The 12,609-nt window shown below is 49.0% G+C and overlaps 1 protein-coding gene across 5 annotated transcripts in view; it reads right to left on the bottom strand.

The window, feature by feature from the left end:
- Positions 1–12,609, bottom strand: part of TTLL11 (tubulin tyrosine ligase like 11) — a 221,181-nt gene that overhangs the window by 54,565 nt on the left and 154,007 nt on the right. The window contains exon 1 of one of the 5 annotated variants that reach the window (XM_046023179.1): positions 2,894–2,912. The exons of the other annotated variants lie outside the window; for them this stretch is intronic. The gene's annotated coding sequence lies outside the window, so the exon portion shown is untranslated. Of the gene's footprint in view, positions 1–2,893; positions 2,913–12,609 lie in introns of those variants that run through there. 5 annotated transcript variants of the gene reach the window in all.

The raw sequence follows: 12,609 nt of genomic DNA, 5'->3' as shown, positions 1-12,609 counted from the left end.
TGACCTTGGGCTTGGTTCCCCAGCTCGGGAAAGAGATATAACACCCACAGTGTCTGAGCCAGAGACGGGAGAGGGGGGTAACTCCCAAACCCCATGAGTAGCCTAGTGTCGTTCCTCTATCACCTTGCATCACCCACATCTCTCCATTGGCACCGCCGCTCCCCGGATTCCAAGCTGCCACCACCTGTCACTTCAACGGTGGCTCACTTGAATCCCAACAGCCTCATCACCAGTCTCCTTGCTTCCGGCTTCCCCTCCCAACACATCTTCCGGGTCCTAGCCACATGGCAGATTTGACCATCACCTCGTGCCCCTAAACCTGTCCCCGTGTCTCGCCCTCACTTCCTTCAAGTCCTTGTGGAAACGTCCCCTTCTCTGGCAGGCCTCCCTTGGCCACTCTGCCTAAAGCTGTGACACCCACTCCTCACCAGCCTCCGAGGTCCTGCCTTGTCCCATCCTACCCGCCCCCCAGCACTACCGCCATTTATCAGAGCGTAGATTTTACTCCTGTACTTTGTTGCTGTCCATCTCCTGCTCTCTCACCCACCGCCTCCTAAAGAATGTCAGGTTCACAAAGGCAGCGATCGGTGATGGTTTTGTTCACTACTGGCTCCTCAGTCCTGGCACACAGTAGGCCCTCACTAAACACTGGTCAAGTGCGTGAACACACAAATGACTGACTCCCCTCTGCCTGCAGGGTCACTGGCCGGGTCAAGTCCTTTCATGTGCTGGCTGTGTCCCCTCCAGCTCTGCCCTTCCACAACCCCATGTAAACCCAGGGACTGCCAGACCACAAGGCTCACCATGTCCTCCCCTTGGATAGTAGCCCTGGGCCTTTGCACATGCCGTTGCCTCTGCCTGGAATTGTCATGCCTCCACCTCACCTTCATGACACCCTACTTTTACCTCTTTTTTGAAGACTGTTTCACACTACACAGTAATTACCCCTTTACTTGTCTGTAGTTATTTCTGAACTGCTGGCTCTGTGAAGGCGGGATTATCTCGCTCACTCTCCAGTTCTTGGGGCCATGCATTGATACTACGGTCGAGGCACAGAAAATGTCAAGGGAAAAAAGGAAGCCAGGCTCCTGTGTCTCAGCTGCCACGCCTGCAGGGTATCCAACAATAGACATGACGTGTAGTACACATAGCTTCGGCCACCGTGTCTGGCACACGGCGGGCATGGCACACCCAACACAGACACAACGGAGGGCTTGCATGCACCTGTGGAGGACCTGCTGTTGCCACTGTTCTCGAAGCCACCAGCTGCCATCCTGCCGTCATCTGTCGCCTCTGGGGGCCACACTGATTAAGTGTTGGCCCCAGAGAGAATTCCTGTCCTTTCCCGTCCTAGCCGTCACACTTTGGCAGCTTGCCCGCCGAGCAGAGAAAACCTCCAAGTCCAGTTTCTTCTCAGAACCAACAGTGTTTATCACCAGCATGTCACGGAATTGAGAACGTCCAGGGATTTCGGGGAGCAGTGGTGCTGGTCTCTCGTTTCCCGTCTCAGACACGGGTTTAGGGAGGAGGACTGACTTGCTCACGGTCATGCGGCTAGTTAGGGACCTGACTTTCTCTTTCCTTAGAAGTTCAGATCTATCTGGTTCACCCTATGGGGCCCTAAGGCATCTGGTAGGTTAGTCTAAAAGCCTCACTTGGGCTAACTTCTGACCAGTTTTCTCACTATGCCATCAGCAAAGAGAGGGGGACACGTTTCACTTCCATGGCTTGCTAACTAACAGCTCAAGTTGGATTTACATGCTGCGAGACTCTCTTCCCAGGGACCTCGTCTGTGATTCAAACAGAAGAAATAGACGAGACTCTTGACCCCCCTCACTCTAGACAACTGGCCTGCCATCAATAAAGCAATGGCAATGTCCCACCCTGGCCACAGCCACTGTCCTTGGACGGAGCCCCTCCATGGAGAACGCCTCTGCCTGCCTGAAAGTGAGCTTCCTCTGCCAGGGGCACCGCAGTACTGCTCGGGCTCGTATGTGGGGGAAGCAGAGGGAGTGCTGGGGAGTCTGGAGCTCAGGCCTTGGCAGAAGGATCAGGGAGGCAAGGGAGGAGTAGCCTGATTGGAAGTGAATCCAGAGCTCCCCCTGACTGAGACGGAGTCATCGGCAGCCACCAACAGACTCATTCACAACCTCTGGTCCCAGAGGAAATTGTTAAGCCTAATTATTATTATTAGGCATAATGACTAATTAGTAAAAATAGCTACCATTTACCGAGTGCCAACTTATGCCTGGTACTTAATGCATATTATTTCTTTTCGCCTATTTTACGCTTCTTTATTTTCTGTTTTCCCAACTATAAGGTCAATATATATTCATGGAAAAAAATCTTTAAAGATACCGAAAAGCAAGAAAAGGGAGGAAAGTTCACCCTTTGTCTCACCACCCACCTACAGCCCCTGCTAACATACTGGAGTTTTATTTCCAGGATTTTTTCTGTCTGTCTTTCTGTTTCTCTATCCTCTGTGTGTGCGGATGCACGTGGTAGGTGAGGTTTAACATAGCTGTGATCACATTGGCCAAAAATTTACTTCTGATGCCCACAATGATCCAGTGATCCTTGGGTACGATCATCTGCACTTTACAGCTCAAGAACCGAAGGCTCAGAGAAGGTATGTCAGTCGACCAAAGTCACACAGCAGACAAAGGCCTGGACGGGGATTCATACTGATATGAAGTCTCTCTGCGGTGAAAACCTGTCTCCCTCCCACTCTGCGCTGTTGCGTTAAGGGAGAAGCGCGGATAGTTTTAAAGACAACTCTGCCTCTGCAGCCCCGGTCCTCTGCCTGTGCCCTCCGGACCGCACTCTACCGAGAGTAGCTGTCAGCGTAGGAGACACAGAATCTTCCAGCCATATCGACTCAACTGGCCAGTACCTGGCTACGGAAAGCTTTGAAAGCTGAAGCTTCGATGAAGACATTCTGTCAGAAACTGGAGGGAATCTGTGTTTTCTGTCCACATAGATATCTGGAAAGCTGAAATCAGAAAGCACAGTGAACTGCCATTTGCAAGCTGTTTCGTGTGAGACGAACACAAGCGATGTTTATGGAACCGTGCAGGTGGCTCAGGCGGCCTCTGCCCCGGTCTGCGAGGCTGGAAAGGGCCCGGACCCTGCAACCACCCCTGTGGGGAGGGAGCAGTGAAGGCCCAGATTCTCCCTTTTCTCAAATGGTTGGAACAAAGCCCTGGATACCACAACTCTTTAAATTGGCACCAAGCGTGATAAGCAAGCAAGATGAACATGTGGTACCTTCTACGTGCCAGCACCGGGTAGAGGGGACGCCAAGTGAGTAAGACAGCGCCCCCGCCTTCCAGAGCTTACATCTGGGCGGCGTCTGGGGGGCTCAGTCATTAAGTGTCTGCCTTCGGCTCAGGTCATGATCCCGGGGTCCTTGGATCGAGTCCTGCGTCCCTTCTTCCCTCCCTCTGTCTGCCGCTCCCTTTGCTTGTGCTCGCTCACTCTCTCTCTCTCAAATAAATAATCTTCAAAAAATTTAAAAAAAGAGCTTACATCTGGGGCAGGGAGACCCTTATGAAAAGAGAGCTCCGTTACGATGCAGCAAGCACCGAGACACAGTGACAGAAACCCTTTTTGTTAAAAAACAACAACAACAACAAAAAAAAAACCCACCAGCTCAGATCCCTACGATCTTTAAGATGGGAGGAGTCACGGCCAAGAAGAAATGCTGTGGGACGAAGGGCAGGAACAAAGTCGTGAAAAGCCATTTTTCAGAGTGCGGTGTTCACCGCCATCCAACAGCAACGGCACAGGACGGAGTGATCTATCTTATCTGTATCTTATCTGTCTTAAACTTAGGAACAGTAAGTTGCACGATGCTCCCTTGATATTTTTAGGCTCTTTCTCCCTCGCAGTTTGAACAAGATGTCTGGAATGTGTTTTGCTTTGTTGCAGATAACATTCACCTTGACCCTTTTTTTCTGCGTGCACGCATACGTGCGTGTTTGTGTGCGTGTGTGCACGTGTGTGTACATGTGTTTGTGTGTGCACGTGTGCGTGTGTGTGTGCACGTGTGTTCCATCTGAAGGTTCAATCACCTCTCACCTAATCACCAGAAGTTGTTCAATCTACAGGATACTGTGAAAATGGACTGCTTGGAATGTTCTACCTTCCGGTAGGGGCTCAGATACAGAGGTATTTCCTCACATCCCGCCCCCCACCCTTGTTAGCACGAGGGGCCTCAGCCCTGCTTCCTGATTCTTGGCAGAGGAACTGCCCCATCAGTCCCCCTCACTCAGGGACCCACTCTCCTTGGGACACACGTGGGGTGGGAGGTCAGTTCTGAATATGTGCTGCCCCTCAGCTCCCCAACTCACTCACCCTCTTCTGTGCTGCCTTGCCCTTCTCCCCCCACCCCTTCCTTTCCCACTGCCCAACTCCCAGACCCATTTTTTTCTAGTTATTCCCAACAGGAGTGACTCACACTTCTCAGATATAGGGAGAGAAATGTTGTGGCTGCACTGAAAGGTATTCGGAAGGAAATCTGCAGATGCCTGAGCTTCGGGGACCTGGAGGACCCACAGGGACGGCCTCGGGGACCTCAGTGCTGCGGGAGCGGGAAACCCCTCCTCTGCCCTTTGGGACAAGGACAAGGCTTCCTAGCTGGGCTCAAATCCCAACTCGGCCTCCTAGATGCTGTGTGACTTTAGGCAAGTCACTTAGCTCTTCTGATCCTCTGTTTTCTTATCCTTAAAATGGGGAGAATCTCCCTTGCAAGTTGTTGTGAAGATTGTGATGTTTTATACAAATATATTTATAATACGAGATTACATATGCATGTTTTTATAAATTGTTTCAAAACAGTCACTTCACACACACCCCTACATATAAACAGCGGCTGGCACAGGGCAGTCACCAACTTCTCTGGGCTGGCTGTGTCGACGCAGCATACATCTGTCATGATGAACAAATGCATGGGTGTAATAGAAAGTATTAGATAAATGTAAAGTAGTTAAAGAAAACACTGAGGTGTATTTTTTCTTCTGTGTTTTGAATGGCACAATATTTATCCTGTCATTTTTCCAGCGAGGGGCTTGCTGGCTGTTCCAGCACAGCTTCAGGGATACCAACCAGAACGTGGGTTAAATATACAGGGCAACTTGGCTTCACACGCTGAGTACAAAAATGAAACATACGTGGCTTGGAGGCCCACATTCCTGACGGAGCCATCTTTGGAAATAGCATTTTCTCTTGGAAGAAAGTACTAGCAACTAAAAATATTTCCATGTTTAATGACGATCACCGAAGGGACATCTCTAACTGCTTGTCTTGTATACATTAATCACACATTTAGTTTACTGCCCATCGGGAGCGACAGCAGCCAGTCCCTCGCAGCTGGAGTCCCGCCGAGTCCTGATGCTCTGCCAGCCGCCTCAGCCCGGTCCACGCCTGGAGCCCCCACCCTGGCCTGGCAGGTCCTCGCCCCGCTTTGCTCTTTCTGCTCTCAGCCTGGAATCCTGTTGCGTAAGAGGAAACTTGGACTCTAGTAGCTAATACCAACCCCATCCTTATGGAGAGGGATGATTCCATGCAGTGGGGCTTCCAGCTCAGGACCTGTTTGGTGTTCTAGAAGTTTCCTACCCCCTTGACCATTACCCCTGCCTGTTCAACTGCACCCCCTGCCAAGTCCTTGCCTGCTTCTTCTGCCTGGGCAGCAGGTGCCATTCCTCACTCCCTCCGTGCTGTCTGGGTCCAGCTGTGAGTGACCTGAGCTCATGACACCACGAGGCCACCAGTGCCTGGTTGACCGTGTTGACTGGTGCCCTGGCCTCCCACGCTTCTCCTGCCGTCACGGGTCCCTAGTTGTGGACCCAGACAAGTCCACGTTTGTTGGTCATGCTCTTTTGCTTTGAAAATCTCTGCTACTGCTCTGAACCATGCTGCCCTTGAACCTCAGAATATGCTGGCCTGTGCCGTTCGTTCCTCCCTGGAGGTCTAAGTTGTGGGGGTTCTCTCTAATATCACCAGCTTTAATGTCGTAATAGCATGTCTCCTTACAGAAGACACACAAAAATACAGAAATATGTAGGCAAGACAACACAACTCTCAAACATAATCTCACTGTCAGAAATGATCGCTTTTAATATTTGACAAACTCCCTTCCACTCCACTTCTGTGAGTGGAATCTGTTCGCATCGTTGAAATCATACTTGATGCAGAATTTTGTAGCTCACTTTCCATTTAACATTGTGTTAGAAGTATGTTGCCATATCACCAGAATTATTTATAGAAATCTTTAATGACTGAATGACTTCCCTCAGGCTAACGCTATTTCTATTGTTTCTGATTTTTCACTACTTGGATGTACATACTTGGACAATAAATCTTTCTCATAATTTTGGATTATATCTTTGGTATAAATTCCCAGAAGTGAAGTTTCTGAGTCAACAGGTATTAACATTTTTAAAGCCCTTGTTCTCTAATCTGGCTTGAGTCCATGACCTTGTGAATTGCTAAAGAGTGAAATCATAGTCACCAGTTCAAAGCTTTTCTATCTATAATCTTTTGTTTGCCATGAAGTTAACTATTGCGATCACAATAAAATAGGATGACACGCTTTCCTATTAATTTCAGCACAAATATGGGTTTAAAAATATCTCGCATAGGAGTATGTGAAACGAGAAGTAATGAGATTAAGTAATATTTTCAAGTGACCCACAGTTGCTTTCCTACTAATAAGAAACAGTCATTGAGATTTGTATCTCTAATTATTTTTTTAGACTCTTCTTCTCAAAGCTATGAATCTGAATCTGAGTCAGCATCCTAAACAGCCAGAATTGGAAACAGTGAGCTCTATTTTTGAGTTTCTTATATAGAATGTGAACTTGGGACAAGCTACTCAAAATTCATTTATGTAATAAATTTTTTTTTAAATATCTGTCTTCTCTGCGCACCCTCCCCTGATTTCTCCAGGAAAAATTAATCACCCTTCCTCCCATAGCTCATCACCCGTGCCTCATTTAACACTGACTATGGTCTTCATCATGTTCAAGTTATTTTTTCAAGCTGCTCACAGGCTGTGAGCTTCTAGAAGGAACAACCCAGTGCGATTCCCAAGACTTAGCAGAAAGATCAACAGACAACAGGCATGCATAAACAGGAGAGGATCCATTTTTGATTTGCCAGTAAGCATGTGGATGGTGCCTTGCTAGGAATCTGGTGTATAGCATGGATCCAAAAGGAGAAACAGAAGGAAGTCCACCACTAGCCCAGAACAATGGTCAGAAAAAAAAAAAGAAGAAAATAGCAAAGAATGTCCATGGTTTCAAAATGAAAGAAAACATCATTATTTCATAGATTATTTATGGTAATATATATATAGATTATATATATAGATAGATTATATATATAGATTATTTAGGGTAATTATGGATTACCCTTCCAGGTAGTAGGATGGTACTAGATGATGGAATCCTGAGGGCAACAGGTTCTTTCTGCCTTCCCAGAGCTCATGGAGAAAAATAAGAGGTTTTAGTGATTCTACTCAAAGGTTCTCCATGGAGGAGGGAAAGGACACCTGCAAAACCAGAATAGGACAGGAGATAGTTTGGTCTTCCATTAATCAGAGGCCACCACCTTCAGTCAGTTATCTGCAAATGATTCCAGATTCTTCCAAGCAATCACCACAAGTCACGCCTGGCCATGTCTAGATCATCTGATCGCTCATTTCCGTTGGGTGGCCACCTTCAAGGGTCAGTAAGACCTTTGAAATCTGCCAAATCTTACCACACATTTCTCTAGGGATTCTTACATGATGCCGGTTTGCCATGAAAAATGTATTACTTCTAACGAAATGGATATTTCAAAATATGTTATACATAATTGGGGGGGGGGAGAATGTCTCAGGCCTAAGGATCAAGATTCATTAAGAAAAAGCACAGAATGGTGGGAAGCTTGGAGAAAGACAGCCAGAGACAAAATTCCCGTGCTGCTGGTTATTAATCCTACGACTCTGACAAGATACTTAAACTTTCTGGGATCAGTATTTTCTTTTTTTTTTTAAAGATTTTATTTATTTATTTGGCAGAGAGAGATCACAAGTAGGCAGAGAGACAGGCAGAGAGAGAGAGAGAGAGAGAGGAGGAAGCAGGCTCCCTGCCGAGCAGAGAGCCCGATGCAGGACTTGATCCCAGGACCCTGAGATCATGACCTGAGCCAAAGGCAGAGGCTCAAACCCACTGAGCCACCTAGGCGCCTCGGGGATCAGTATTTTCATCTGTAAGATAGGGATGATGGTACCCATCTCCTACAGAAGAACAGTGTAGAAGAAGTGAAAGAGGACGAGCATTCTCTGTGCAGGTTAGGGGTATACATCCAAACACAAGGCGTGTGGACCGCTTCAGGGAAAGGAGAATTCTGGTGGGTAGAAGAAGGAGCAGGAGGCTGGGTGTCAGCTGACTCGGATTCTAGTCTCAGATTCTCCCAGAGAATCCCGTTCCCCTCTAACTTCAGGCTTCCCATCTGTAAAATGAGAAGGCTGGGAGAGGTGACCTCACGGCTCTCCCCACTTCTGACATTTCAGCAGACCCTTTGTTTCTCTCTTCCCAGGTGTGTGAGGTGGGGGGACGATTGCTCAGTGAAGAGCATGGAGCATGCAGCCATCACAACGACCCACACGCTTACAGCCCGCCCCGTCTCCAGGTTAGAGACCGCCCCCCTGCTCGCCACACAGAATCCTTAGCACCCGTGAAAGATCCCACCATGTGCTAGTGTTTCAGGAGTGATGAAAAGAGATCCATCTCCCATTTTGACAGTGCTGCACTGAACATTCATAAAATATTGAAGTAGCTAATGAAGTCATTTTTCATTTCGGTGGTGGTTTTCTCTACTTATCTTTACATGTGTTGGTCCATCCAGGCACAGATTTCTTCAACTAGTCAGAGCGCCTAGTATGGGGAACAGACATGCAGACATCTCACTTGTCTTGGAGGGGCTGGTGGACCAGGCCCGTGTCCTCGGGAGAGCCATGTTCTCCCCAGGTTTTCACTCCCCTCCCTGTGGGCCTGTGTCCAAATTTCCTCTCCTTGTAAGGACACCAGTCACGGAGGTTTAGGGCCCACTCTAATGACCTCATATTAACTCCATGAGCTCCATAAAGACCCTCTCTACAAATAAGGTCAAATTTTGAGTTCCCACAGGTTAAGATTTCAATATATGCTCCCAAAAAAGGGAGTCAACACATTCATTCATTTATTTGTTCATTCATTCTTCCCACCCTAATCAAGTCCCTGCCATGTGCCAGGCATCGCGCTAGGTGCTGGAGACCCAAAGGCAGTCCTAGCGTGGAGGGTGTCCACTTGGCCGGAGCAACACCCAGAGTTGGATCATTGAGTATGTGTGAAGCATAGGTGGTCAGAGGGATGACAGGCACTCTGCTTCTCTGAGGGTTTAGGGCAGCTTCCAGAGGCTTCCACGAGGTAGCCGCAAGCTGGAAGTCTTGGGGGGAGCCTTCGAGATGGCAGGTAGAGAGAAAGGAAGGCCTGGATGCCAGGCAGAGGGCACTGCATATGTAAATAAGCAGGGGCTTGGGCAGGAAAGACACAGTTGTGGAAGTCTAGAGGTAGCGACGGAGCCGAGGGTATGTGCTGGCAGCGAGAGAGGTGAGATTAGGGTAAAGACCTGTGTGGTGATTCCCAAGAGAATACCATGTGGTAGAGAAATCTCTCCACTGTCAGAACCCAGACACCCAACAGCTTCGTCTCTCTGCAGAGAACACTGCTAAGAACTGGGAAGCAAGCGAGAAGCTCTCGCTCTCAGAGAAGCCCCAATCAAAATCCTAAAGGTCAATGCCCTGAAGTTTGAGTGAGGAGAGCCTCTGGGGGCCTATCCTCCACACCCATATACCCTTCCTCTGCACACACGTCTCACAACTTGCTGATCCGGTTTTCAGACCATCCCGCAGCGCAAGTGCAGCCAGCAAGTTAGAAGGGATGAGACGGGTGCCACAACCATGCCATCCGCCTGTTCGGGGTGATTGCCTGAAGACAGAGAAAGAAGTAGAAAACCCCTTCAGAGCTCTCCAGGGCGCTGATATACCACAGAACCATTTAAACCCAGCTTGCAGAACCAGCCTTCAAATAAAAAGCCAAATTCACTGAAACGTATTTAAGAAGTCAAGATTCCCAGCAAAGCGGAAAGGGTTTGGCATGTAAAGGGTTAAACACAGCCCCTTTAGAAAACAAAGGACTCCAGTTCCTCTGGAGTCTCCACAGCCAGCCGGGGACTGATGAGGCCAGCTTGAGGCAAACTAAGCTCTCTCAGACTCTGCGCTTTCTGCTGGAAGGGATTTCGGAAATCACTTTGGCCAAATTCTCTCCCTTTAGGCCTAAGAAAATGAGGCTGGGTGTGGGGAGAGGATTCACCCAGAACCATCCAACAGGGGAGGAGCAGAGCTTGAGCTTCGAGGGGCTCCTCTTGACCTGGCTTCCTGCTGGAGGGGGTGTGTTAGGGAAACCCCGGAATGGGTGGGTTTGGGGCAGCTCCATAGGAACCCAGGAGATGTTCTGGGCCAGTGGAGAAGGGGGACAGGGGGTCAGGTCCTGGGACTGGGAGGACCACTGTGTACACTCTGACAACGCTTCCCGGGGCTCAACACTCCCATTACCTCACTGGCCCCTCAGGGCAAGGCTGGAAGGTGAGAGGGGCAGAAATTATCCTCTCAGAGTGCAGACAAGGAAACGAGGCCCGTGAGGGGGAGGACTACTGTGTCCATAGGATATGGAATGTGGGGGGTCAGACCTAAACATGTGGTCTCCTGGGCTCCGCCCTGGCAATGGGCCTCCTGGGGAAAAACAAAGGGACTTGGCCTTGGCCCACGACCTTGGGCAAGTCTCATATTCTGACACATCTCTCATGAGGCACAGCGGATATGATTGGCCATGACCTGGGCCAAAGCACGTTACTCAGCGGCAGTGAGCATCAACGGCTTGATTTCCGACACTGGTCCTCTTCGTAGTTCCCTCTCATTCTGCCACTGCCGTCCACGTCCCCGCTTTCTGTGCAGCACTTTAGAAACTCCCCGGTCCCTTCACAGTGTCCCCGTCAGCTGAGCATAACACTTTGAAAAACAGTGGTGCAGCCTCAAAACTTCAAACCAGACACTGTCTCCAGTCCGCACAGCAGCGGTTTTCTTCAGAACATATTTATCACTAGAACAAAGCGCGGTGGCTTTGGGAGAAAAGGGATGTTCTGCGCTGTCAAGTCGGTTGGAAATGTTTGGGAAAACAATTTTTCTTTTTTTTTTTTTTGAGATAATGCTGGCTTTGTAGGTAGGTACAGTTTCAATTATTTTTTTCCTTCGTAAATTAACATGGTTTGGACAGCACGGGAAAGAACCGGGATATCTTTGATAGTCTCAAATATAATTATTGTTTTGACTACAAAGTCAACGTCGCACTACTAAAAAGGCAAATCGCCAAATATAACCGTGTGCCTTTCTTCGTAGTTTTAAAGGGCACATACTAGCTGTTTTGTTAAGTGAGAGAGCCAGTAGTAATCAGGCAGAGGTTTTCTTTAATGGGCAGGTAAACTGGTTTTTCAGCATCGGTACACGTTGTCATTGGGGCACAACTGTACCCCAGCACACACCTGTGTGGGAATAAAGCCCGAGACTTTGTCAAGGGCATTCACCCCCGTTGTGTCCCTGGTTCTCAGAGAGGCACGGGGAGGAAGCAGGCTAAAGATGGCCAAGATGGGGCATCTGAGCGTTGACCCAACAAATATTTACAAGCTTCTACTCTGTGACAGGCCCTTGCACTGGGGACTCAGAGTGGAAAAACACAGAGGTGCTTCTGCTCCCAGGGAGCTCACATGAAGTCACGGGTGGGGACTGGGCTCCCGACTGCCTGGGCCTCCTCATCCAGGCCATGTGCCACTCTAGGACCTGCTTCCTCTCAAATCTGCAACCCCCTGAAACTCAACGGCCGGATTTCCTTTCGGAAGAGACACCGTGTGGTCTGGGCGTCCTGAACATCTCGGTGGGGCCGCTGGCCCCACGTGGCGCCCACGAGGCCTCCATGGCCAAGCTGAGGAATCATCCGTATCACTTCAAGGCCAGGTCTTCAGAGGGCGCACCCACACGGGGAGACACTCCATCCTTATGGTTCTCTGCCCCCTTCCCCATCTGACAGAATTGCTCTAATTATAATCCTCCAGATACAAAATGTCTCTTCAGTCTCTCTGCCTTTGCATAAGCCACGCCTTCCACTCCCAATGCCCTTCCCTGCTCATACACCACGGAGCCTCTCTGTGTCATTACAGGCCAGCAGATGTCACCCCCTATAGGACTCCCTTCTCTGTGCCATCTCTGTACCTTGCTCCTGCTCCCACTTCGGACTGGTCACCCTATATTGTGTTTTCCTTGTTTATATGCCCCAGTCCCCCATCTCTGGGCATCTTGAGGGTGGGGGCTGTATTTTATGACTTTCTGCGTCCTCAGCACTTAGTCTAGAATTGGACACATGGCAGATGTTCAACGACAACTTCTGAAATGAATAAATAATATTAAGCATTCAGGAAGAGCCCAGAATGTGCGAGGAGTTCTAAGCACCAAGATTATGTCTAGCTCTCACAAGG

This window comes from Meles meles, chromosome 11, assembly GCF_922984935.1.
Source record: "Meles meles chromosome 11, mMelMel3.1 paternal haplotype, whole genome shotgun sequence".
NCBI lineage: Eukaryota > Metazoa > Chordata > Mammalia > Carnivora > Mustelidae > Meles > Meles meles.
The sequence above is the reverse complement of the archived record's forward strand: the minus strand, read 5'-3'. Positions and strand labels throughout refer to the sequence as shown.